This window comes from Pteropus medius, unplaced genomic scaffold (assembly GCF_902729225.1).
Source record: "Pteropus medius unplaced genomic scaffold, Ma_sr-lr_union100, whole genome shotgun sequence".
Lineage (NCBI taxonomy): Eukaryota > Metazoa > Chordata > Mammalia > Chiroptera > Pteropodidae > Pteropus > Pteropus medius.
Window position 1 is genome coordinate 35,352,466 of NW_024355205.1, and position 27,539 is coordinate 35,380,004.

General features: G+C 45.0%; 1 protein-coding gene and 1 non-coding gene across 2 annotated transcripts in view; one reads left to right on the forward strand and one right to left on the reverse strand.

The window, feature by feature from the left end:
- Positions 1-27,253, reverse strand: part of ERG (ETS transcription factor ERG) — a 240,853-nt gene extending 213,600 nt beyond the window's left edge. Inside the window, exon 1 of the mRNA XM_039857350.1 lies at positions 27,181-27,253. The gene's annotated coding sequence lies outside the window, so the exon portion shown is untranslated. The remainder of the gene's footprint in view (positions 1-27,180) is intronic.
- LOC120599059 (5S ribosomal RNA) lies at positions 23,691-23,809 on the forward strand. Its single transcript, XR_005651799.1, has one exon. It is a non-coding gene; the product is annotated as a 5S ribosomal RNA (ribosomal RNA).
- Positions 27,254-27,539: the final 286 nt, after the last annotated feature.

Consider the following 27,539-nt stretch of genomic DNA (forward strand, 5'->3'; position numbering starts at 1 on the left):
GGAGGGAGGGAGGGAGGGAGAAAGAAGGGAGGAAAGGAGAGAGAAGAAAAGAAAGAGAAAAAATAACATGTGTTGATCAGGATTTAGAGAAATTTGAACCTTTGTGCCCCATCGGTGGGATTGTGAAATTGCGTAACCACTCCATAGCAGTTGCACCATGAAGGTTCCCCAAAAAACTAAACATAGAATTACCATATGATCCAGCAATTTCCTTTCTGGGTATATGCCCCCCAAAATTGAAAGCAGATGTCAAAGAGATATTTGCACACTCATGTTCATAGCAGCATTATTCACCAGCCAAGAGGTGGGGGCAACCCAGTGTCCATCAACAGATAAATGGATTTAAAAAAATGTGGTCTATACATACAACGAAGTATTATTCAGCCTTAAAAAAGGGAGGAAATCCTATCACACGCTGTAACATAGATGAACCTTGAGGGCATTAAGCTGAGTGAAATAAGCCAGTCACAGAAAGACAGATACCGTATGATTCCACTTATATAACGTTTCTAAAGTCGTCAAATTCATGGAGACAGAAAGTGTAATGGTGATTTTCAGGGACCGGAGAGAAGGAGGATGAAAAATTATTGTTTAATGGACATAGAGTTTCAGATATGTAAGATAAAACTTTGCTGGAGATCTGCTTTGCAACAATGTGAACATATTTATCACTACTGAACTTTAAAACGGTTAAGATGGTCAGTTTTATGTTACGTGTTTTTTACCATAATAAAAAAAATAATCATAAAAATGTGCACTCTCATAGAGCTGCTGTATGGATGAAATCAGTTCATATGTATTGAACACTGGCTGGTGCAGAGTGAACATTTCATAAATGTCATCTTTAGCAGTGAATCGGCATAGTCTGTTCCACGCTACATCAATGTACGTGAATTATTTTAGGTTTGGTTCGGTGTCTTTTTATGTCATTGTGGTTTTGTTGACTTAATTCTTTTCCTTTTCTCAATTTCATCATGTATTGCTCTTTAAGGCCAAATTGTTCCAGGGCCTTTATACATTCTATTTTTAAATTATTCATTTTTAGGACAACAATAAAAAGTTTTATCTGAAAGAAAGAATTTTAAGGACATATCTTCTTGAAATACATGAAGGTCAGTCAAATATTCTTTCATACATTAGTTCAGTTTGGAAATTATCTGGTAAATATTTATTGTAAGATTTCTAGGAAACAGGCACCGTGCTAGGTGTTAACAGCATCAATCATGAGCAGAAACAGCCACTTTATTGAGCTGTTCTAGAAGGTAAAAGTACACATTAAAAAGGAGAAAATTTTAGATCAGTCTAAGGAGGCACACACTGACAAACAGAGTTATCCTGCAACGAAAAGGGCTATTTAGTAAAGGAGTAATTTCTCCGTCCCTGGGACTATGAGGGGAGAAGCAAATGGATATTAAGAATGCCAAGAAAGGCTTCTGGTCAAGATGGCGGATAGGTAAACACTGTTCTCACCTCTTCTCATGGCCAGCTCCAAATTACAACTAAACTACAGAACCACCATCATTGAGAACTGCCTGAAGTCTATGTGAACAGAAGTCCTATAACTAAGGACACACAGAAGGAGCCACCTCGAGACTGGTGGAGGAGCAGAGATGTGAAACGGGCTGGTCCCACACCCATCTGTAGCAGTTAAAAATCGGGAGGGATAACTCAGCTGTAGAGGTATCCATGAGGAGCGAGGGGTCCCGGCCCCACACCAAGCTTCCCAGTCCAGGGTTCCAGTGCTGAGAAGAGAAGTCTCCACAGCCTTTGTTTGTGAAAACCTGTGGAGACTGTGGCTGAGTGAGCCAGAGGGCTGTGAGAGTCCAGGCATCCTCTTAAGAGGCCTGCACATGGACTTACTGCTGATGGACTCGCTGGCTCTGAGCTCCAGCCCTGGGGCAGCAGCTCGAAGGGCTCCAGGGACACAGGGAGAAGAACTGAATTGTCTGGCTTAAAGGCAACAGCTGGTGGAATGGCTTTCTCCCAGAAAGAAGTGCTGGCAGACGCCATTGTTCCTTTCTTGAGCCCTCCCCGCTTCCAGTGTGCAGACGCAGGCAGCACCATAACTGAGTCTCCATCAACCTGGTTCACACCGTTTGCCCCGCCGTGGTGACTTTCTGAGACCCCACCCCTCCCAACTCTCAGACTTACCCAAGACACTTCAGTGGCTTTTCCATACAAACAACCTGTGCTGGCTCCTGCTGTGGACCTTCCTAACATCTCTCAAAGGTTTACAAAACTCAAACAAGCAGCATCTGGCCTCGGCGTGTTCTGGACCTTTTGCTGAGCAGCTCCAAGCCCCACATTAGTGGCAGCTGGCCTCTGTTCACAGCTTGGCCTCTCCCAAGCCCAGCACAAGTGGCAACCATCTGCAGATCTCTTTGTAGCACATACCAAGTGGCCCCGGGCAGAGAACAGGCAGCAGCTGACCTTGGTCTGCAACGAAGTTCCTCCCAAGAGGCCCCAGAACCAACACACCCAGTGGCCAGCTTTAGGTCACACCAGAGCACCTCCCAACCACCTCCACAAATGACACACCCAAAGGGCAGACTGGGCAGGCACCACAGCCCTGCTAAAGAAAATCCTGCTCTGTGGGGTCAGCCCCTGCACAACAGCTCCTCCACTGTAGACGTGGCCAGCCCTCACAGACAATCAGCCTGAGGGTCAATCTCTCCCAACAGCAATCAAGGCTCAACTACAACAGGAGGCCACACGCAACCCACACAAGGTACACACCTGGAGCACCTGGCTCAGGTGACCAAGGAGACTATGCCACTGCGCTCTACAGGACACCTACTACATAAGAATACTAAGATGGGGAGACACAGCAGCTCCACCTAACACATAGAAACAAAGACAGGGAGGCAGCCAAGATGTGGAGACGAAGAAACATGTCTCAAATGAAAGAACAAAACAAAGCTCCAGAAAAAGAACTAAATGAAAAGAACTAAACAATCTACTAGGTGCAGAGTTAATGACACTGGTTATAAGGAAGCTCAATGATCTCAGCGAGAACTTCAACAAAGAGGTGGGAGACATAAAGATGGAGATGGAAAACACAAAAAAGAACCAGTCAAAATGAAGAATACGATAACGGAGATGAAAAACACATTAGATGGAATCAGCAGAAGATTAGATGAAGCAAAAGAATGAAGATAAGGCAGCAGAAAACACCCAATCAGAATAGCAACAAGAAAAAAGGAATAAAAAAAAATTAGGATAGTTTAAGAGGCCTCTGGAACAACAGCGAGTGTAACAACATTCACATCATCGGGACACCAGAGGAGAAAGACAGAGAACAAGGAATCGAAAACCTGTTTGAGGAGATAATGAGCGAAAACTTCCCTAACCTGGCAAAGGGAATTAACATACAAGCTCAGGAAGCGCAGAGTCTCAAACAAGATGGACCCAATGAGGCCCACACCAGGACACACCATCATTAAAATGCCAAAGATGAAAGGCAAAGAGAGAATCTTAAAAGCAGCAGGAGAAAAAGCATCTTGTTACCTACAAGGGCACTCCCATAAGGCTGTCGACTGACTTCTCAACAGGAGATTGGCATGAAATATTCAATGATGAAAAGCAAAGACCTACAACCAAGCTTACTCTACCCAGCAAGACTATTTAGAATCGAAAGACAGGAAAAGAGCTTCCCAGAAAATAAAAAGTTAAAGGAGTTCATCAACAGCAAACCGGTATTACAAGAAACATTAAAGGGACTTCTTTAAGAAGAAAAAATATAAATAACAAAATACCAATATCGACATATCTATCAACAATTACTTTAAATGTATGCGGATTAAACGCTCCAGTCAAAAAATAGGGTAGTTGATGGATAAGAAAACAAGACCCTTACATATGCTGCCTATAAGAGACTCACTTCAGATCAAAAGACACACACAGATTGAAAGTAAGGGATGGAAAAGATGTTTCGTGCTAATGGAAACAAACAGAAAAGCTAGAGTAGCAATACGTACACCAGACAAAATAGACTTTAAAACGAAGTCTATACAAAGAAAAGAGCAGGACCCAGTAATCCCACTTCTGGGTATTTATCTGAAGAAACTCAAAACACTACTTTGAAGGAACATGCGCATCCATATGTTCATTGCATCGTTACTTACAGTAGCCAGGATATGGAGGCATCCCGGGTGACCATCAATGGACGAAAGGATAAAGAAGAGGCGGTACATATACAACGGAATATTACTCAGCCATAAAAAAAAAAAGAATGAAATCTCGCCATGTGCAAAAACACGGATAAACCTAGAAGATATGGTGCTGAGTGAAATAAGTCAGGAGGAGATAAATACTATGTGTTTTCATTTAGATGTGGAATCTAAAAAAAAAAAAAAACCAAAGTAAATGAAACCATAGCAACGCGGCGAACAAAGCAGAAACAAACTCATAGATACAGAGAACATTTTGATGGCTGCCAGATGGGAGGTGGGTTGGGGGCTGGGTGAAAAAGGGGAAGGGATTAAGAAGTACATATTGGCAGTTACAAAACAGTCGTGGGGATGTAAAGTACAGCATAAGGAACATAGTCAATAATATTGTAATAACTATGCATGGTGTCAGAAGGGTACTAGATTGATTGGGGTGATCACTTCATAAGTTATATAAACGTCTAATCACCATGTTATACACTTTAATACAATATCGTATATCAAGTGTAATTGTAAAACAAGAAATTATTTTTTTAAAAAAGGTTGCTAAGAAGAAACTTCTGCAAAGGTTCTAAATATCTCATGTAGATAACAACCAGAAACTCTATGAAGTTTAGTCTTAAAACACACCATGGGGAGAATGTCTGTACCCTCAGAGCGATTTGGGGATAGAATGCTCTGAAAAGCTACACTACTGACTTTAGGTGACAACCTGGACAAAGACCAAAATGAAACAGGCCTATACTAAACCTGCAATATTTATTACATCAAAATAATCAGCTCTCTTTGCAAGAATGCACGTTGATGATCCATTATCAAAATCTCAATTTTCATTATAACAGCACTGCATTTTGTCTAGAGGTAGCAGCACCCTTTCCTCATAAGTTTCATTCCAGCTTTGAAAAAAATCATGAAGATAACTGCTAAAACTTGGAAGCAGCCCAGATGCCCTGCACTAGGTGAATGGATAAACTGGTACATCAGACTATGAAACATTATCCAACAATAAAAAGAAAACCACGAAAAGACATGGAGGAAACTTAAATGCATATTACTAAGTGAAAGAAGTCGACTTAAAGAGATTACCTACTGTATGATTCCAACTCTATGACATCCTAATAAAAGCAAAGCTATGGAGACAGTAAAATGGTCAGTGTTTGCCAGGGGTTTGAGAGGAGGGGGGAGGGATGGAATGGCGGAGCACAGCGTGGGTTTTAGAGCACTGAAACTATTCACTATGACGCTGCAATGGTGGACACATGTCTTATACATTTGTCAAAATCCAAAGGACATACAACATAAAGACTGAACACTAAACAATGAACTTTAGTTAATAGCAAAGTATCAATATTCACTCATGAATTATAATGAATGTACCACTATGTTAGAAGATCAAACAAAAACTTATACTGATAACAGAAAAATTAGTAGGTACATTGATATTTTTAAAGCATGATTATCGAGTATAAAATGCAATGTGATGACACAAATCTATAATAACCTTTCTGTGTTTAGGTAAGGTTAACTGTATTGTTGAAAGCTGAGCCATAGACGTTTGGGGTTGCGGTGACAGAGAACCCCTCTGGCTATGACCACTTGTACAGCGGAGCCCAGCATGACTAAGGTTGGGATGAGGTGCAGGAAACAAGGTATCAGGTTAGGGCCCCAGCTTTGCCAGTCACTAGTTCTGCAGTGTGAGGCAAGTGACTTTTACAAGTATGTATTTTCTCTTTGAAGAAATGAACAGAACAGACCAGCTGGCAGTTTTTACACTGTCTCCCATGGAAGAGGACGTCCGGGTACAGGGGTGGAGGTGCGATGGGCAAGAGGAAACTGGCTTCCACCAAGAGGTTTCCACTCTCTTGGGTTTAGTTATTGGGCATTTTTTGTACAATTTTATTTGAATAAAGGGCTACTTTGCTAAAATAATTTTTAAAAAAAGAAAGAAAGAAAGAAAGAAAGAAACACAGACATCTGGTTCATTTTTTCCTGAAGGTATTTGCTCAAGCCAAGGAATGAAGCACTTGTGGGTGAGAAGCAGATGAAAGCTGGAAAGATAAAAACCTGAGGGAACCTTTTTTCATTTTGAAGGGGATTATCAAGAGATGACTATGCTTTGGCTCCTGTAAACCATCCAGCATCTCGTCTCCCACCTTGGCCCACTGCTGTAACTCTGCAGAATGTCATCCCGAGGGTTCCTCTCCCAACCAATGGCCGAAGGTAGAAAAATCATTCTACCTGGATTCTACTGGGGCCCCATGTTTGGAGGAGTGGGTGGGCACTGTCTGGGTTATCGCCCTACTTAGAACAAAGCAAATGTTGATTCAAAATTATCTATTTGGTAATAGGAGAAAATATATAAAGGAAAGAGGCAAACACCCATTATAGTTTACATGCCAGAATCATGGACACGTAAGTTATAAGAGCCTTTAAATGAGGAAGGAAACAGAGCCACAGAGGGAAGAGATATTGTGGACCGTTACTCGATGGGAGGCTGATTTGAGAGTCAAAGCTGCTCCTGCTGGTGACAACCTAGTCTATGTGATGATCTAGTGAAGATTCTTCTACTCAGCCACAGCCTCTCTTTGTCTCCTAGTCAGTGCAAAAAGCATCTCGAACTCTTTTCCTTCCTGGACTTCAAGTCTCCCGAAAGGTGCATGTGCAATCTACATGTTCATGTCTGTGTGCGTGTCATCATGGTGTCTGCATGTCTTTCTGTCGAAGCTCATGAAAGAAAATGACCTACCTGCAAATTGGCAAATAGAACCTGGCTGAATAAAGAAATGCTTGACTCAGAGCTTAAGAAACAACCATGAGGACTTCATCCTAGGACCAAAACTTGGGTGTTCCAAATAGTCTCTCTACATATTTGGACTTAGTTTTTTTGAAAGGTACCACATGTAGTGGAGAGAACCCACACCCTGGAACAGACCCTGCACCACTGAGCTTCAGTTCCTCAATTTAAAATGAGGATAAAGACGTCCATCTTAACAAGGTTGTTATGACATTGTCCTCGTGTCTACAGGGACCTAAGAAGCAGCAGCTAACATTATGTTAATATTACTAATTATGTCACTTTGTGGATCCAGCCCGTCCCACTCATGGCTGCTGCAGTCCGTGGTAGAATGTAGCCCTTATCTGTGAAGACTCACAACTTACTTCTTCTCTAAAACATAACAGGTCCAACATGGCAGGTGGGACCCATGATCATACCTTTAAAACAATATCACAGAAAAGGAGGAACCCAGGTGGGCAGAGAGAAGAAAGAGAAGACAACAGCCTGTGGGAGATACCCAAAAAGTTTGGAAATGAGAAGCAGATGGGTGAGTGGCAGCTGAAGGAGGGGACCTCTGTGCCAGCGATGGAGGGAACCAGCATAGAGAGAGACAATTCACACTACGGAACCCCAGAGAGATTCATCTGAGGGCCCAGCACCTGGGGTGGGGGCACAAAACACAATGAAAGGGACTGAAATGCGAGTGCGTATAAAAGTTGGTATCAGGAGCAGTTCAAGTGGCCCTACCCTTATCCCCTTTCTGACCTCCCTGGAGCCAGGCTCCGTACCCTTGGAGGTCCCCAATCCAGTGACAGAGTGTGGGGTGACACACTGCACTAAAAAGGGGAATTAAATGAAGGGTGAGGAGCTGCCCCCAGGATCTTCTCTCCGCCTGACCCTCGGAAAACTGCAGCCCAGCTCTAACAACCCACCCCCATTCCACGGCCCCCCGCGGCGAACCACTACGGGGTCTTCTCTGGAGATACTGACCAGCCCCAAAGAAAGCACAGAGGTGGCCACTGGTTGTCCCCCAATGCCATGTCAGGCCCCTGACCCATCATGGCAAACTTCAGCCAACAACACCTGGGCACATGGTCAGGACTTGGTGAGTCATTCTAAATATGAAGCAACATCCAAGAACCACCAGACGTGAGGAAAACTTCTAACCGGAGGGACAATGACTAAAAATCAACAGAAAAACAACAACAATAACAGGAAAACAAAAACAGAAACTTCAAGCAGAAAAAGATATCAGGAAGCAAAAAAAAAAATAATTAACCTTAGAAAAAACTATCATTAAGATCCTAGAGATAAGAACAGATACTGCATCCATTTATTAAAAGTGCTAAAAAAAATATTCAGATATTCAACTTCTAATTAATAAGAGTTCCAAGAACAGAGCACATTAAAAAAAAAAAAAAGGAAAATTATCAAAGAAAGAATACGGAAAACTTCCCACAACTGAAGAGCATGGACTTCTCAACAGAAGGGACACACCGAGCACACAACACAATAAAAGGAAGAAGACCCCCATCAGGCACATTGCTGTGAAACTCCAGGACATTGGGAACACAGGAAAAACCAAAACTTTGTTCAGCGAGTCGGACAGGGAACCGAGATGCTCTGAGCTTCCCCACAACAACAGCGAGAACCGGAGTCCACAAAGCATCGCGTTCCAGGTCGGGAGGGAAATGACGTCGACTGAGGACTGAAGGCCCACGCAAAGCGCCAGCCGAGACGCCAAGGAGGCTGATGGGACGACGCCGAGAGGGAGGCCGGACCAGCAGGACAGATCCCCGGGGCGCCAGTGGACGAGGACACGGGGCTCCCCAAGTCTTCCTCCTCCCTCTCCCCTCCCCTCTTCCTCTGAAACCCTGAAAGGTCACGCAACGCACTCCACCACCTGAAAGGAGGTGTCAGTCCTGCTGAGGAACTGCAGGGAGTCTCCTTGTAAAGTCCAGAGAAAAACTAAGGCAACACTCAAGTCCCAGTTACTAAGTCTGGGACAAGACAAAATGTGGTCCCGGCACACCCTGTGGCTCAGCGTGGCATGACGTTTACGCAGTTACAATAATGTCGGAGGCGAACCCCAACTTAACCGACGCTGTCGTTCGACTGCACTGGAAGGATGGAGAAGCAGGAGATGGAGCGGGGCGGAGGACGTGAGCTAAATTCTCATGTTTCTTAGTAAAAAACCGACAGTATCCAAACTGAAAAGTCATGAAGGAGCAGCGTGAGCCCACAACTCATAAACATGGAGGGAGTGGACAGGACGGTGAAGGGGCCAGGAGCTACCTTAGCGGAGGTATTTTTCATTCTGAGCCCAGAAATATCATTTGACTTTTAAACTACGTATATGTATTATTCTGAGAAAAATAACAACTAAATTAGACAGGTGATGAGCCACGTAGGGGACCTGGAGAGTGAAGAAAGGTGATGGACGTGCAGATTCTGAGGCTGCGGCAGGACTCTAGACAAGGCCTAAAGCCTGGCCTGGCAGGACGGCCACATGCTCATCTTCAGAGCTGCAGTGTCCACCCCGGGGTCTGGCCAAAGCACCACAGCAGGAAAGAGGCACCAAATACTTTCCCCTTCGATACCAAGTAACATGCTTGGCTGTTTCCTTAGGTCATGTTACGAAAACAAACAAAAACAAAAACAAAAACAAAAACAAAAAAAACAACTAAGCAAAAACCAAACGATTCAGGATAGTCATTCGGTGTTGTACATATGTCTTCCCCAAACCCACAGGTAAAATTTTCAACTTTCACCATTAGTTTAAAAAGAAAAAAAAAACATTCTGGATGGTCATTTGGCAGTATATTTCAAAAGATTAAAGACACATGCCCTTGATCCCACAATGCCACTTCTGAGCACGATCTTAGTTTTTCATAAACTCTACAGAGTAGTTTGCAATAGTGATCTTCAACCCTAAAAGCATGTGTGAATGCTGAGTGCTGAGCCTCGCCCCCAAGAGCGCCGTGATGGGGCCTGAACATCTTTCTTCTGCAGCCAAGATGGCGAACTCTTGGTTTTTAATGAAGAAAATTGGAAACAGCCTAAATATTCAACGAGAAGGACTGATTAAATGCATCATGACAGGGCCATACAACGGAATCCAAGACAGTCTTTAAAAAACGTGACAGAAAAAAAGATATTTCATTAAGCATGTTTACTGACATGGACATATACTTACAACGTGCTGTCAAGCTACAAGACAGATCATCAAAGTATGTATGTAATACAATTCAATTTGGGGGGAAAAGTGTATATAAAAGAATTGCCACTCTTCTGGAATTAAATGAATCACTGTCAACAGCCATAATGTCTGAGCGTAGAAAGATTTAATTTAAATATTTTTGTTTATCTGTATGTTCTCATATTTCCACAATGAGCGAAGTAGTATAGAAACTACCTTCTAAAGTTCAAAAATGCTTAGACATGTCACTTGTAAGCTTTCAACATTTTCATGCTGTTTGGATAGATTTTTAGCTTGCACCTCACCCGTGCTCCAACCAATACACCCAGACACCCAGGCACACCCAAACCCTCACCAGCATTTTCTGGGCACATTCTCCCTGCCAGGTCTCCAGGGCGCAGGCATAAGTTTCCTATGTGTTTCATCTTCCTTTCGTAGAGTAATAAAGTTGAGCTGTCTCAAACCCAGAATATCCTTCTACCTTTGCTACACCCACTGACCTTCTGAATTCACTCTCAAGAATGTCCACAGGATGAGAAGGGGCTGTTATTATTGCGATACTATCAGAAAACCCGCAAGTCAATTCGTGACTGCAAGAAAAACAGCGAGAAAGTCACAAGCACACTGTCCAATCCCCTACATTCCAGCCCTCGTAAACAAACCGTTCAGCGTCACTGGTGGAAGGTGTCGGGGCACCGCAGAAGGGAGATGAAGGAAGAACTAATTCTAAGAGACACTCAGAACCTGGGTGTGTTTTCCTGAGAAGCTTCCAACAGGAGGAAGGGAGCGAGTTACAGATCGCAGAGTCGGAAGCTGCAGGAGGATGCAGCCCTTCGTGTTCTCAGCCAAGATGGCAGATGAGCCATCTCCTTCATCCTTCACCCTACCCACCCCGATGCCCACTCTGTTCTCGGTGCCTCCTTCCCTTATTCTCTGCAGCAAAGTCGTCCAATAAAGAGAACCAAGTAAACTTCAAGAGTTCTAAACAGCTATCTTCAGAAGTTTTTGAAATTCAAAATAAAAGCAGTCAGGGAATTAAGACCAAACCCCAAATATGTAAGAAAAAGGCTTTAACACATGGTGTAGCATGGACCGTCTGCTTCCCAGGTCCGGCCTCTTGCCGACTAGTAGCAATCAGGATACTGGAGCAAGCAGGAAATCTAAAATTAGGTTTTACTACCTATAATGGAGGATTTATGGGATGGTTTAATTGGTAGTCTCAAGACTAAAACCTGAAGTGGGAAAACAAAAACATCTTTCTGGACAACCCGGCAAGCTGGTATGCACTCTGTGCACCTCACCTACAGCCAGTGGGGGCACAAGCCTTCAGGGAAACAAAGTGAGGACACAATTCTTCCTTCTTCTAACCCTTCTTCTAACGCCAGAGCCAACAACACGGTAGATCCTGGTCCTCTGATTTAAGAAGCAAAATGGTTTCTTATGTTAGAAGAGGTCTTCGGACTACCCACGGGAAGTTCTGAAGACCAAAAGAACCCATTTGATTCAGCTGTCTCCTGAAATACCCTAAATCACAACAACACTCAAAAGGTCAAAAGAAGATTCGACTCAACCGTGTTGACCCCAAGGAGGACTACACCTTCCAAAGAGGACTCCTTCCAGTTAACTAGGCCCAAATTTATAATCCAAGTCTAGCAGCCGCTGTTTACAGGGGACATCCCACATACGCTGCGGCTCAGGGGAAAAACACAGCCCGGGCAGCCTAGCCTCCCACACTGCATTCCTGCCACTGGTCCAAACCTTATTTAAAGGAGTTCTTGGAATTGTATTCAGACCAATGGGCTGAGACCCACCCCATCCAATCAGAGCTTCAGAGCTCTATTCTCATTTGCGTCTTTACCAACCAATCAGAGCAGTTCCATAACGACCAATCAGAACACACAATTCCAACCTATCAGGATAGAAAGCGCCTTTGGATCCTCATTGTGATGAACAAATGGGTGGGATTCAGGTGGGGGAAACACACGCAACCTATCAGGACATTGCTATTTGGATTCCTCATTTGCATAACAATGGTGGGATCAGGGTGGGGGGAGTGAGCGCTTTCTCTGCATTGGCCGGGCTCCCCTTGGTCTGGGGGAGCACACTTCCTGTTTCCTCGGGAGGCTGTTTCTCAAGTTTGCAAACTGTTCACCAGAATAAAGTCTCTCTTACTGGGAACGCCTGTTGACATTGGGTTGGTGACAGTGACCTTTAGTTGACAAATGTGTCAGTCTGCACTTGTGTGTCCCCATCTTCAGTGCTTGCAAGATTATTTGAAGTTTTTCCTAGTACCATTTTTGGTCAATGTACAGATTAATTAAATTGTGTGTTCATGTGAACTCCATGTGTTCAGAGAGAAAATAGAACAAAGGGCTTGAGGAATGTGTTCGCTAGTGGCATGGGACAGAGTGCCAAACTCTCCATCCCTTGCAGAAGGTGACTCACAACTGAGTGCCCACAGAAACATCCGCCACCAGGGCTGTAGAAAGCTCGGATCCCAAGGGACTAGTGTGGCCTTTCTGCTCACCCATTTTCCTTTCCATCCTACTCTCTCAACAGATGTTAGCGGAGTTCGCCATCTTCCCTAGAACGGTCTTTCTAGCCACTCTCTCCCCTCTCCAGGTGGCTCCCCTGGATCCACTGCTGCGTCAGATGCCAGCCTGAGTCTGAATCAAGGCCAAGCCAGAAAGAGAGGAGAATAGCAAAGCAGGGACAATAACTGGTTTTTCTGACTCCAGTGAAAAACGTGGCTCCATGTATCAGGGTGGCATTCTGTCTGCAAACCAACCTGAAAATACTATTACTGAGTGGGAGAATCCCTTCCAAAAAGCTTCCATGTATTACAACAAGGTGGGAATACACCTTCGCTTTGAAAAATTGTATTTTCTTCAAGAGAATTTGTCCCTGCTTTGCTATTTCTCTTTCTGGCTTGGCCTTGATTCAGATTCAGGCTGGCATCTGACGCAGCAGTGGATCCAGGGGAGCCACCTGGAGAGGGGAGAGAGTGGCTAGAAAGACCGTTCTAGGGAAGATGGCGAACTCCGCTAACATCTGTTGAGAGAGTAGGATGGAAAGGGAAATGGGTGAGCAGAAAGGCCACACTAGTCCCTTGGGATCCGAGCTTTCTACAGCCCTGGTGGCGGATGTTTCTGTGGGCACTCAAGCTTTCCGAGATTGAAATCGCTTCTTCTACTCCCCTCTTGTCTTGGGAAGGCTTCTGTTTGGGTGGTGGCTTCTTAGCACACGGGAGCCTTCCTCTACACTGACTGCAGGTGCTGCGCTCTGTAGATCAGCATATAACACGGTCTTTTTCTACCCGAGTAATTAGCAGTAGAATGAAATTCTAAGGAAGAGACAACTTATCCTGAATTCTAGGCCCTGGTGATGAGGTTATCACAATATTTACAGAATTCCTGTAAATATTGTAATCTATGTAATAGATTATATACATGTAATACATGTAATAGTTTAAGTGTATTAAGAGATTTGAGGGGGAAATGCCACATAAAAAAAATCATATTAAATAAAATTAAGCCAAGCAGTGAAACACTCTGAAATAGCCCAAGAAACTAAACAGTATTTGACATATACTTTTTCTGAGTACAGACGTGGACTTCATGTTATCATTGACCCTGGATGGTTGGTCAGGATCATCGATGTTTTCTGAATTCCTACAGTGTTTTGTACTCAATAGTCCCAATTATTAAAAGGAATTCCCTAGAAAAGGCAGAGCAAAATAACTATCAACAATAGCTGTAGAAGATCAAATATATAGCTCGTTATATAAATTTAATATAAATAAGTGTTTAGGCAGACATTGTGGTATGTCATCTAATCTAACCCTATTACCAAAAATAAATAAACAACAATGTGATTTTACTACTATGGCCTTCTCTGTGAGAGCAGTCATGGTTTGAGGAGATATTTTTAGTGATTTCTAAGGGCATGCACTCCTGAACTTCCAAATCTGCTCCATGTGACCATGACGTAGCACCTGGTCAATTCTCCTGCTCGGTTTTCAAAGTTCTGACTGTGGATCGCCACTGACTCAAACTAACATCTATCTGTAAGAAATTAAAAAAAAAAAAAGGCCATTTGAAAAAAGAAGAGAGAAAAGATTGTAGTTGTGCAAGCTTTCATAACAAATCAATACTTTCAGCTTGGTGCTCAGCACTCTTAAAATGGGACAACAGATCAAAATAGCATGAAATGCCACCTTCCAAATCACCAGGCACGAGACAGGAGGTGAAGGTGGGGCCGCACCAGTCAGCTCCAGGATGTCGGGACAAGATGACCACTTGAATCTCCTACCTCAGACAGAAACAAAGTTGCTTGTGCTGATCCAGAAAGAAATACATTACTAGAAAGTATGAAAGGGAACAAAGTTTTGCCACCCCAAAATTTGCCTTTGGGGATATTGATTTTAAACTGATTATTAAGAAACAAAAGACTCAGAAAGAACCTTTGACCCTCCCCCTCACCTGTCTAAAAGAATTTAGATAGAAAAACCTGCTTAGAGGTTTTTCTGCATCACCTCGGCATCGCAGTAGGAACTGAACGTGGTGACAGGAAGAAGTCCAGCAAAGCCCGTTTGTTGAACTTTTCCCTCCACGTCCCGCTGTTTCTGGGTGGCCCAGCGAGACTCTGTTTACCTCACATTTGTCCCTTCTCATCTACCTGTAAATGATCTGCTTTCCTTTGAAATCCCAGACCCCCCGCCCTCCTCTCCTTTGTCCGAATGGCGTATAGACCTCAACCGTCCGACGCATCTTCAGGTGTCTTATCCTCGTGGCACCCCGACGCGTACGTCCGTAACCAATTTTGAACATGTTCTCGTGTTCTCTTCTTCATCTGTCTCGTGTTCATTTGATCATTAGCCCAATCGGAAGAATTTAAAAAGGTGGAAGGAAAATTGTTTTTTTTTTTGACGCTCACAATTTCATAGCACTTCCTATGCCACGAGCTTGAGGTCAGCCTTCAAAACGAAAGTTAATCTTTGTCTTCTGCACTCACAGTAATGTGATTTATCCTCTGATTTTTCCTAGAAGAGAAGGGACTCGGCAGTCCCATTACCCGCCTGCGAACCAGAGGACCTGCTAGGACTGTCGGTGATGGAAGAGACGCACACCCAGTGTGAGGTTAGGACCACACTGCTCGGGGGTCACGGCTGGCATTTCTCTCCCTCCCTGAGACTCTGGCCCACTGGTTCCTATTTTTGGTCTCACAGGGTCATTTCTAGTAACTGTGCTTGAGCGACCCGGGTCAGCCCCAGGGTGTGGGCAGTTGCTCAGACTCTGCCTCACAGAACAGTCACCCTCCATCTCTGAGTCAGTGGCCTCTTAATGGAAATACTATTCGGTGATCATTTTCATAAAAATTCGTGCTGGCACAGACTTGTTTCTCTTGACACTGGCCCAAGTGTTTTTCTCTTCTGATTGATTTTTGGTTGGAGTTCAGCATGTCCTTTTTGGTTGTTTGTTTTTTCGTATATTTTCCATTTTTACCGGAGGGGAAGCAGCGTCCATGTGACCCAGCGGCACCAAGTCGGCCGCACGACCTGCGTGTATACATCCAGACCGCCTCAGAAAGCGCTGCCCGGGGCGGAAGTAAAGGTGGCCTTTCCGGTGGTGAACGCGCCAGGGGACACTGGCCCTCTCTTGGGGCCTCGTGTTTGCGACGTGGGCGTGTCTGGGGACCATCTGATCGCCTCCACCTCAAGTCTGATATTTCCATCACGTGGAAAGTATGCGGTCAGCTGTCTTGCTGGCTTAAGAAATACGCGGGGCTCTCAAATGGCTGCCGCTCTGCACGCAGGTCACACCAAGACGCCCTGGCTTCCTGTGGCTCTCCTCCCCTCCTGCTACCTTTTCTGAGACCCTGCCCTGGCATCGCTCTTTCCTCTTCGGCAGTCAGAATCCCCTGGAAGTTAAGCCTTGGCGTTGAGTATTTAAGCCCTCGGTTCTCTGGGAGGCTGAGTTCGGTTCTTGGAGGATGAGAAAAAGGCTTACTCTTTTTATACCTAAAGCACAGATTTACTCGAATGTAGGTATATGTATACTTATATGATATAAAATACCTCAACAGACATACAGTATATCTGCGGTATTAAATTTTCATGTGTGTGGCGGGGGGGGGAGGGAGTAATTAGAAAAAAACTGTCTGAAAAGATTCCTTAGGGGGCTGGTCATGAAAAAAAGTTGAAAAACACTAATTTAAGCCAAGGGCAACTGGGTCACAAAATATCATTACTTCTTGTGTTTAACCGCAATGCTTCGGTGACCTATAAATACTAAGACTGTGCTTCGGGGTGTCCCCACAATGGCTTCTACAAGCTACAACTGAAAGAGCCACACTCCACCAATTACGCTCTTTAAGCGACTATTCCCAGACGTGTTACCTCTTGTTTTAAAAGCGAATGGGTGTCGAGTACCAGAAGCAAAACCAAAAAAAAAAATTTTAAAGGGAAGAAATAAAGAATACCCTGATGTAGAGGAAGCAGGTGACTGTACTGATTTCAAAACAGCCAGCTAGTTTTTAACGTCTAGGAAGGAACGTGTCCTCGGGACATCCCGCCATTCCGCATTCAGTAGAATCGAGCTCATTCCCACAAGGAAGCGCGCGCTTTAACTTTCTCAGATGCGTGGCGGGCAAGTCTTACTTTCACTTGCTTAGAGCAAAGACAAAACAGGTGTTTAATCTCGCTTCCCCTGCACGTGCAAACAAAACTCCTTCTGATTCGCACTTCTACTCCTTGAACTCACTCGAACTCACTCCCAGCCTTTTGGAGAGGTGGCCCATAGTTCCAGCGGGGCCACCATGACACTGCTGGACTTTGTCCTGACCTGCACTGGCCATGCCCTCGATGAAGAAAGAAATGGAATCGTTTTACTCGTAATCTTGGGCGTAATGTACCCCGGCATCAGAGAACATAGAAATGATTTTGTGACGACTTCAAGGGGTAAATTCATAGAGCATGGACAGTAAGTGGAGTATGTTTTCTGTCCTGAAAATCCCAGGGAGGGCAGACTTATGAATACTTTTCAAAAATCAGGAAGTCTGCGAAAATCTCCACTGTCTTATGAAGATTGCACGGCACTCATTGAATCTCCCAAAGCCTCTGTCTCCCTCCCCTCCACGGAGGTCCCTGGACCTGACTCCCAACGGCCAGGGCCAAAGAACGCAGGCACCTGCCGCCAGCAAATCCATCCGGCTCCCCCTCATTCCCAGACACAAATTTCCATGAAAACCAGACACAGAACAGAAAGCAAGGACAGGCTATTCCAAACTCGCTTCAGATCTGCAGCCTGATTTCATTAGATTCGCTGGCTTGTTTCTTTTAGCCCCCGCGTGTGTCCACTGCAGGCGAACCTTCGCTGACACGGATGTTCCAAAACTGTGCAGTCCATACACTTAATAAGGCAGCAAGACCAGGGCCGGAGAGAGAGGGCTGAGGCTGCAGCCGATCTGGGAATCTGGAGCTCACCAGGAAGAAGGAAACACTTAGCAAAGCTCAGATTCCTTTACGAGGTGACTCTACTGGGTGTTACTTGTCATGTCTCTGAATCCACCCACACATCCCTATAGCATGAAAAGTTGCTCAGCCCGACGGGAAATAAAGCCTCTACAGTTGTCATTATTGATCCTACTTGGACTAAATATAGCAGTTTTCAAAAGCAGTTTTCAAAAGCACATTGTGGCCATTTCATGCCCACAAACGCCCGACCCGAGATGCTGGCGGGGAATCTCTTTGGGGCTAGAGTAGGTGGCCCTTTGGGTCCCTGTCACCTTCACTGCATCACAGTTGAGAGCCGCACCCAAGAGTGACAATCCTGCGTCTAGCAGTTTGTCTCCAACGTCCTCCTTGACGATGTGACGAACCGTGAGGACCCAGCGCGAAAGAAGCTGGACATGACCCTTCCCACACGAGCCACACGGCCAGCGCAGATTCTGGTTGCCAGCGATGACACGGCTTTTCCTCCAAGATTCTGAGCACATGTGGCTTACATCAATACGGTCTCGTACTCATTCTGTGTTCAGACCACTTGCCTCTCACGTTCTCATATTTACACATGCTCGCTGAACGCAACCCCGAGTGAATTATTTAGGAAGTCTTAATGTGCTTCAGACTTCTCAAATATAATTTAGACTTTAAATTAAATTTGTCCTCCCGTGGGACATGGGGAAGTGGAACGCAATGCACAGCATCGAGTGGACACACAGTAGGATTTCAGGTACCTCTGAAAGGATCCCACCTGGTGGCCGATGCTCCACAGAGGACAAAACAGGACTCAGCTACAAAATTCACCTCGAGAGCAGCGGAGCCTACATGCACAAGAAAAATATCCTTGCTTTTTTGTTTGCCCACAGCCAGAGATGCAGAATAGTACAGACTAGAACGCACAGCCATACCTGTTAGTTCAGAGGTTTGGTTTTTTTTAAAAAAATAGTGCATGGTATTCTTTGTCTCTCAATGTTTGGTTGCCAATTACTAACTGAGCTGAATTAGCTGTTAAATTTGATAGGACAATTCAAGTTGAGAAAAACCACATATATTTTATTTAACACGGTTTTGAATTGCTTGTTTACTTTTTTTTTTTTACACTAAGTACTGACCACAGGGAAAAATAAACCAGAACAAAGAGAGTGGAATTCCCTTATCATGCACTAGTGATGATGAAAACAAACTCTCCGCGAGGAAGCACAGACGAGGAGTTCGCCGCAGACAAGGAGCTGAACTGAAAACAAATTTATTCAGGGAAATGTGAATGAGTAAGAATCTACAGTGAGGTTTTTTAACTTTGCATAAAAGAAAATTAAATCGACTCTACTATCTGCATACGGTAAAAGGGCTAAGTTACTCGATGACACATTGCACATAGGACACCGACAGTCGCAAGTGGCATGTGAGCGATGTGATTTGACATTTTTAGACTTCGCCGTGAACTTCAGTGTTATGTACAGAGGGGTGGCTCGTGTTAGATGCTATCTGCCATTACCAAATTGGATGAATGTGCACTCAGAAAGTAACCTGGAGCAATCCATCCGATTGATATTCTTTCTTTCTCTGGGATGCTAGCCCCTCAAGAATGCTGTTCTTCAAAATGACTAATTGTATTATTCTCCAGAAACTGTCCACATACAAAATAGAAAATGTGTCATGGCGCCGGGATTATCTTTAAACGGGAAACATGCAAACGAAAATTTTATGCACAAAGTTCTCAGAGCATGATTGCAATGAAAGCGGCCCTATTTGTTACCAGGCATACAAAGTTCTAGTCTGTGAGTGGATATTTTTTTTGCCTTTTAAAAGCATGGAGTGAGTCAGCAGGAAATTATATACACATATTCCCTCCAATTTTAAAGCTGCAGATGTAGTACTAAACATGACACATTATCTTCAAGTTTTTCACACTAGCATATTTGGTTCCATAGTGATATTTTGAGTGATATTGCCAATAGAGACACAAGAATTCTAGTCCTGTAGCCGACCTCATGGTTACTAATTCTACTAAATCTGAACTCTTATGCCGAACAGTCTAAATGTGACTGTCCAAGACAGCAGCCACCAGACACACGTGGCTACTGGACACTTGAAATGTGGCCGGTCCGGGATGAGATGTGCTGTAAGTGTACCACACACTGGATTTTGAAGATTTAATAGACAAAAATAATGTAAAATATCTCAACAATAGTTTTATATTAATTACATTTGAAATGATAATGTTTTGGACAAGTGTTACATGAAATAGATTATTAAAATTAACTTCAGTGTCTTTTTCTTTTTTAATGTGGCTACGGGAAAATTTAAAACTAGACGTGACACTCACGTTCTATTTCCTTTGCTCAGCCTCTGTGTCACCCTTTTCCCTTCCTGTCACCTGTCACTTCCGTAAGTGACTCCTCCGCTCTGACCAGGAGCACTCGAGACAGCGGCGCCCAGGCATGGATTGCAGAGTCCGTCCGCCCAGGCTCCGATTCTGCTCTGGCTCTTATATCAGTGGGCTTAGCGCGCAGAGCCTCACTTCGCTATTCTGGAAAATGAGGGCAGTTAGGGCACCTCCTTCAAGGGCTTGTGGGGAGAAAGACCTGTGGGGACACGTACCCCATGCCGGAGCCCTCTCCTGAAGTAGGAGTCCCAGTTCCCATCCTCCAAACGTCACGCTCTCCTTTCCCCTTGGCAAGATTACTTCCTTCTCTGCCTTTTGACTTCACACTTGGGTTGCTGATGTAGGTGTCTAGCCTGGTCCCTCCAAATCCGGGGGGCGAGGAGTAGTCGGCAGTTCCCGCACCGCACGACCCAGCTCCCAGGCAGCTCCGCCAACACCCCCAACACTGGCCGCGCCCGATGTCGACCCTCCTGCCTACGCCACCTCCCCACCCTGTACGATTCGTAGGAGATGGACTATTTTGTTTATACTCTACCTTGTTCCAAAAGGGGGCTTAGGTGATCTATGAGGATATACGCGATATGATAAGGTTTTTTAAATGCAGAAGTAGATGCAAGATAGTATAGATGAGGCTTAAGAGAGACAAGGGTGAGAACATAAGCTGGAGCCAGAAGGGCTGGGTCTCCTGCGCCCCGTCCCCCCCTCCCCTTTTCCCCTCCCCCGAGCAGACCCGGCGGGTCTCTTGTGTGTGCCAGCGGGCGCCGCGGGCCCGCCCGCGTGTCCGCATCCAACCAAACGCTCAATTACTCCTGATGCCAGGACTGAAGGCGGAGTTCTCCCACGAGTCCCTGAGAGGGACTGGGCCTCTGTGGCGGGGTAACTGTGCTCACCTAGCCGCGGTCCCACAGCAAGTCCAGCGTGTTGCATGGGTCAGTCTCTATCACGGCCACCGACGTGACAGAGCACTCGATGTAGACGGCCCTAAAAGCCACTGCCTTCCATCACTGTGCAGTGTACGGTCCTGGCTCACTGCCACTCTGGCTTGGTCCGAGCAGGTGGCGCCCAACGAATGTGCCACTTTTCATTAGCATATGCACTCACCCCCTTTGTAGATTCCGTGGCATATGCACTCACTCCATCCCTGTATCTCGCCTCCCTGAAGGCATGAGCTGAGGCTTCACGCGGTGCCTCGCCTGGCGTCTTCCCCAGAACGTAAGGCAACGACATGGACCGAAAGGGCAGCGTGCATGTCCCACACAGTTGGTACTCGCTAGACTCTTCCTCGCACGTACCTTTCTGTGACCAAGAATGGCCTCCTCCACCTGAGTCCTGAACCTTCGCCACCTGGGTCAAATCTGACCACAGACCAATCTCTGCCTATTCTGCATGCCATCTGTTCTGCATTCATCTCTGCCTTGAGGGTATTTTTATTCCAAGGACACTGCAACTACTAGCGTTTGGAGAGTAAGGGGCTGGCATTTTATTTGCGTGTTGTCAGTACAACTAGTTGAGAAGAGAGTAATTCAGGCATGTTCCCCATCTCTCTTTCAGGCCATTGCTCTCATTGAATAGGCGAGCAATAAATTTGGATTGAGAAATGTGTTTCCGAGTTGCTGAAAATTAATAAAGAAAATTTAACGTAATTTAATGCTTAACTTTTGCAAAGAAAAATTATATTGACGCTCAATGTAGTTTCTAATGCAATCTTAATATGCGCACAAATGGACCCCTTTCCTGCCTTCTGGTAGTTCACTGTGGGCTCTACCCACTTACGGGATCGTTTTACTGACTTGCCTCCGGTTCTGCAATTTGGGTATGGAGTACTTAGGAGAAATTGTGCTTATGGGACATTTTGTTTAATCGCCTAAATTTACAAGTCTTAGGAAGCTGCAAAAATAAATCAAATTTCATCACGAGATGTGATTAGAAGCCACTTTAGGACTGATACGACTTCAGCTATAAAATCCTCTCACGTGCTACCTCGAGCGGCGATCAATAATTCCTTTCTCTGTTTCCACAGCAGGGGCTTTGGGTGGGCTTCCAGAACGTGGCGTAGATACTGGTGATACGCTGACCGAAATCCCTTCTCCAGAAAAGACGTATGATATTTCCTGGACGTGACCTTTGTTGTCATGATTTTCATTTTAGAATTCTTTCATGAAGTAATTTTACTGCCACGGTCAAACACACACATCTACCATGGCACAGCTCTGGACTAGAAAGTACTTTTCGATACTGAAGAAGCAGATTCTTCCTCCCCTTTTGCTTATGCTGTTATCTCGCTGCTGTATCTCACGCTGCAAAAAGAGCCAGCCTTGCAAAAGTTTAAATGTCGTGCAATTACAGCCCCAGATGTGTAAATACGGCAGCAGGCTCACGTCAGCTTTGTGAGGTTGGCTATAATTTTAATGAGAATCCATTCAACACGTAAAATCGTCTTAGAATCTTCCTAAGCCAGCCATTGGTTTCTTTTCAACACGTTGGGCTCCTAATAAAAAGAACCCTCAGCTTTCTAATACATTGAGTTAAAAAGGTTTATGCTGAGATTGTATGTGTGAGTGGTTTGTATTTCGAACATTTTATTTCACCACTTCGGTTATTATTTACACTCTGCTTAGATCTGGGTTTTATGTCAACGTAAGAATCCTGAAATGGACCGAATTCACTCCTGGGGTCCAAAGTTTTACCAGCCTGGGTGGTGCTGTTGTGATCCCGCCTTCCGCTTCTCTCAGTATCTTCCCTGAAGCCTGAGACGCTAACTCCGTCCAGCTCCCAGCAGAATCCCAAGCATCAGAGACACATGGAGAAAGGAATGGCTACCTCCCCATCGCCGACTCCAACTAGTTTATTAGATTAAGGCGATGGGTAGTTAACAGTAAGATCCTGGGTTTCTCCTACAGTTGCGAAGAGCTCACAGCCTGGTGTCCACCTCAGCTCACGCGGAAAGATGACCGCCACCAGCTCATCTGTGTCCACAACGCAGCGAACAGCTGCGCACCCACTTACACTTTCTCACGGTGGCTACAAACACACCCCTGTCTCGAGCACAGAAAAATGCGTACACTCCTACTCCGTCTTTACTTGGCAACTGTAACTACCTTACTGAGCCTCAAGAATCCGTAATCCACTCCATGCCAGAGAAAATGAATCTTCCTACCAAAAACCGCGGATCACTTAATGGATATACGACAACGATGGTATGTCACCCAACAGGGCTCAGCCCCTTTGCTCCCCGGCACTCAATCTGAGGTGCCAGCACACTTCTCCGCTTTTAAATGAAGATCTGGGAACCTCTGCTTGAACCACCCCCAATCAAGCGAAAATAAGAGTTCCCTTGTTAAAAAAAAAAAAAAAAAAAATCACGGTAGATATGTCTGTTTTCTTTCCTATTCATTAGAGGGATGTTTTTCTCCCCCTAGAGTGTGCTTTCCAGGGGGAATAATTATTGGAATAATATTATTCCTAAAAGGAACCTCGTATGAGATACCAGCACGTGTGAAAATCACATCGTTCCCACTGAAACAATTCAAAATCATAGGGTATGTCTTAAAAGAAGGCAGCTATGGTTCTAGGTTTTTAAAACCTTTAGACATGCTAACGGCTTGTCCTAGATCAGATCTCACCTCTAGTTTTCTAGAATTATCATTTTAAAAGTGATAGTCTACGGCCATGCCACCCTGAACGCACCCGATCTCATCTGATCTCGGAAGCTAAGCAGGGTCGGGCCTGGTTAGTACTTGGATGGGAGACCACCAAGGAAGACCAGGTGCTGTAAGCGTTTAAAAAAAAATAAAAATAAAAAATAAATAAATAAAAGCGACAAATTCATTCAAAAGACCTATTTTACACACTTTGAGGATGTCTTCGCACACAGCCATTTTCAAATAGGAAAAAGTCACATAACCAAACTCCCTTTGCACATGCATTGAGTTGAGGTAACCAAACCCCTCACTTTCATTGTTAAATTACCGTTTCTCATGCACAATCAGGGTCTTCCAGATTATGACATGTCACTGTAAAAATAGAAGAACTTAAAAGTTAGTTTAAATCTAAAACTTAGACCCAGGGCTCCATTTTTAGACACACCCTTTAATTTCTTGGTGTTGTCTACATTTTACTTACACTTAAATTTAGGAAAGTAATTTTAGATCACCAGCGTTCACCACCTTCACTAGATTTGCAGCGTTTCAAACATAAAGCATCAAATCTTCTCTCTTTTAAATACTAAAATATTTGAAATAAAGGTACCGTTGAAAGGGCAGGGGGAACATCCCCCTGGCTATTTTGAAAAACCAATTCAGATGACAGTCCGGCCATTGAAAATTCCTGGTTATCTACAGCATAGCTGCTCTAAATCTCTAAATGTGAGAAGGTGCATATTGACAATGCGTAATGTACAGTTGATTGACCGCTAATATGCCGAGGGAGGGTACAAAGAAGGACCAACAAGTGTGTCGTTATGAACATCGACAATACAGACTCCATATGTCAGCACCCCTAATCACCACAGTGACTTTCAAAGTCCTCCCAAAACTCCAACTCACCCTGCCACCACTGAGGATCAAAATTATCTGAAATCGTGTCCAAAATATTTGAATACGTCCTTTACGCCCGCTTGTTTTTCTTACAAACGCTACTCCAAAGGGTTTAAGAGTTTCGAGTTCAAGGTGTAGATCATAAAGAAAAGCTGTGGCTTGAAGGATCACCCTTTCCGAGAATGCCCAAATGTCCTTACACATCGGGGAAAGAAAATCCGACTCCTCTGGCATCCTCTTCCTCACTGGAAAAGCTTGCCCGGGAAGCAAAGGGCGATGAAGCCAGGAGGTGACAAAGAGACTTGGATTTACAGAGATCAACTCCCACCTTAAACTGACTCAAAGCATCAAAAAGCCGGGATTCCGCTCGCAAGGACTGACCGCTGATTTCAGCTACCTTGACCACATCTGGCTTTGCAGGCTCCGTAAGTCTCATGAGAAACGTGTAGGTGTCTCTATGTCAACACCTCCTGAATGGAATTCCATGAAATAGCTGGCAGCACTGATATTTATTCAACATGACAATGTCTCCCCACCATTCCATATCATATGACTGATGCTGACCTGCGATAGTTCGCCACCAGGAAATCGGAAAAGATTTTAGAAATATTAGCTCCTCTGTCTTGTGAAGAAATAACGCCCCCCCCTTTTAATTATTATTTTTTTGTCGTTTAAGGATAGCTAACAAAAAAATCAGAGCGAATCTTAACTCTAGGAAAAAAGTGTTGAAAGTTTTCTATTACCTTCTTATAGTATGAGATACAATATATTCCACATAGGCACAATATATAACGCTTTAGAATAGTGCATAAGTTATAAATCAAGATCGACATCTTTCAGAAGTGCTTTACTTCTTATTTATATATCTGGCATTCCACTGGGATCTTAGCCCTTACCACAAATAAGATATCTGATTTTATCAGATTAGAAATTCAACAAGATTTTTCTTCAATAACAAAACAAAACGTGAGAAGTGTGTGTGGGGGGGGAGGTGTTTATATACACGCATACAAGCAGCCCCACTGCATAATCCATTCAATGTTAAACATTAATTTTCAAACGAATGCACATCAGATTAAATCGCCAAGAACTCACCATGAAATAATAGACAGATGTAAAATTATGTACCACAATTCTACCCTGAATTTTTTATTAAAAATGAATTATAAAGTGTTAGCAAAGAGAAGAAACTGAAACTATAAGTATAATTAGAATTATACTTTCTTTGATAACTCAAACGATATAATAGCCATTTACTAGTTTAGTGTAATTTCCAAGTCACTGACTCCAATCGAAGCTTGGATTACCCGGCCACAAGCAGCACTTGTGATGTCCGCAGCCCATATAAAACCTTTCTTTAGAATTATAAAGCTTTACTTATTAACCACAAGTTTGCATAGCTCATCCTGTTTCCGCTAGAATTGTAATTTCAATGGTATGATTAGTTCATTCACTGCTTGACACACAATCTGAATTAATTTATCTGGTGAAGGGGTGGGTGGGGGTTATAACTTCTATCGCCTGGTCTTCCCAGTGAGGAAGTAGCCAGCACAAGCTGTCGCCAGCAGAGCAAGGGTTAAACCCAGGAATGTGACAGTTCTCCTGGTGATAAGGTGATGGCGAGTTGAGGCCATACAAGGGCTCTAAATTTCTTGGAGTGAACCGAAAATACTCAAAAAATAGTCCCAGTGGCAAATAAACTCTATGCCCTATGTTATGTTACCCTGGGAAGAATAAAATGTGGTGTGTTTTTTTTTACCACATTGAAAGTTTTCTGCACTACAGAAGCTACAGAAACATAAGGAGTGTTAAATCTGTGGCACATATGAATAAGTTCTTTTGAAGGAGAAACCAAATTGTATCAACGAAAAGTTGTATTAAATCCATATCTGCATTACAACCATTTATCCATCTTATTGGGCAGTTTAGTCTTCTATTAATAATAACGCCCAAGTTTTTGTGCTTAAAAATGTTAACGATAACTCTATGCAGTGCCTTTTGTAAAACATCTGTACAATATATGATAGTAATAAATGGCAGCCTGAGTTTAGACAGAAACCAAGAAGGCTAGCTGATAAAAAGAAATGACAGGCTACATTTTTAAACATGCCAAGTTTTCAAATTAAGATCGAACACTGGAAGAACATAAACCGAACCCATGCGGGCTGAGGTGTCTGTCACAAGGTGAAGGGACAGAGAAGAAGCTGAGGAGAGAGGCGCAGCCGGCTCAGCAGCGCGCGGCCAGGGCGCCGTCGGAGGGCGAGCCCACGCGCCCGAGGACCGACCGACCAGGCGGTGACAGTCGGCCAAGCGTGGGCTTTAACTCAAGCCTCATGTCCACTCCAGACAAGAACAAATAACCTTTTGCTCATTGCCTCAGAGGAGGCGCCCGCCGTTCGCTCTCCTGACCCTCGCCGACTTCGGGGTGCCTGCTCCTCTCCAGACATTCCCGATCGCGCGCTTTTTCCGAGATCCCAGGCACTGGAGAGCCATCCCTCCCGGCGTCGCACGCCCCACCTGTCCCCGCGCTGTCGGAAGAGCCCGCCGCCCGCCGTCACCGTCCCCGCCGCCACCAGCGCAGGACGCAGCAGGGCGCGCGGGGCGCGAGACTTACCGGCAGGCGAGCGCCGCCGTCGGGGGAGGGCGTGTCGCGCACGTGTGTGTCCGCGCGTGTCCGCGCCCGCGTGTGCCCGCGCGCGTGCCTGGCCGTGCGCGCCGAGCCGGCCGCACTGACTCCCGGGCGCCGACGGGCTCAGCCCATGGTGTGGGCGCCGGCTGGGGAGGCTCCGGCTCCCGCCAATCGCCGAGCAGGGCGGCTGCCCCGACGCGCGACTCGCGAGCCGGGAGCGCGAGCCGGGGGCGGGGCGGGGGCGCGCCTGTCCGGGGCGCGTGGGGGCGCGCGCGCGTGTCCGGGGCCACTGGGGCGCGCGTCCGGGGCGCGTGTATGGGGAGCGCGTCCAGGGCCTGTGGGGC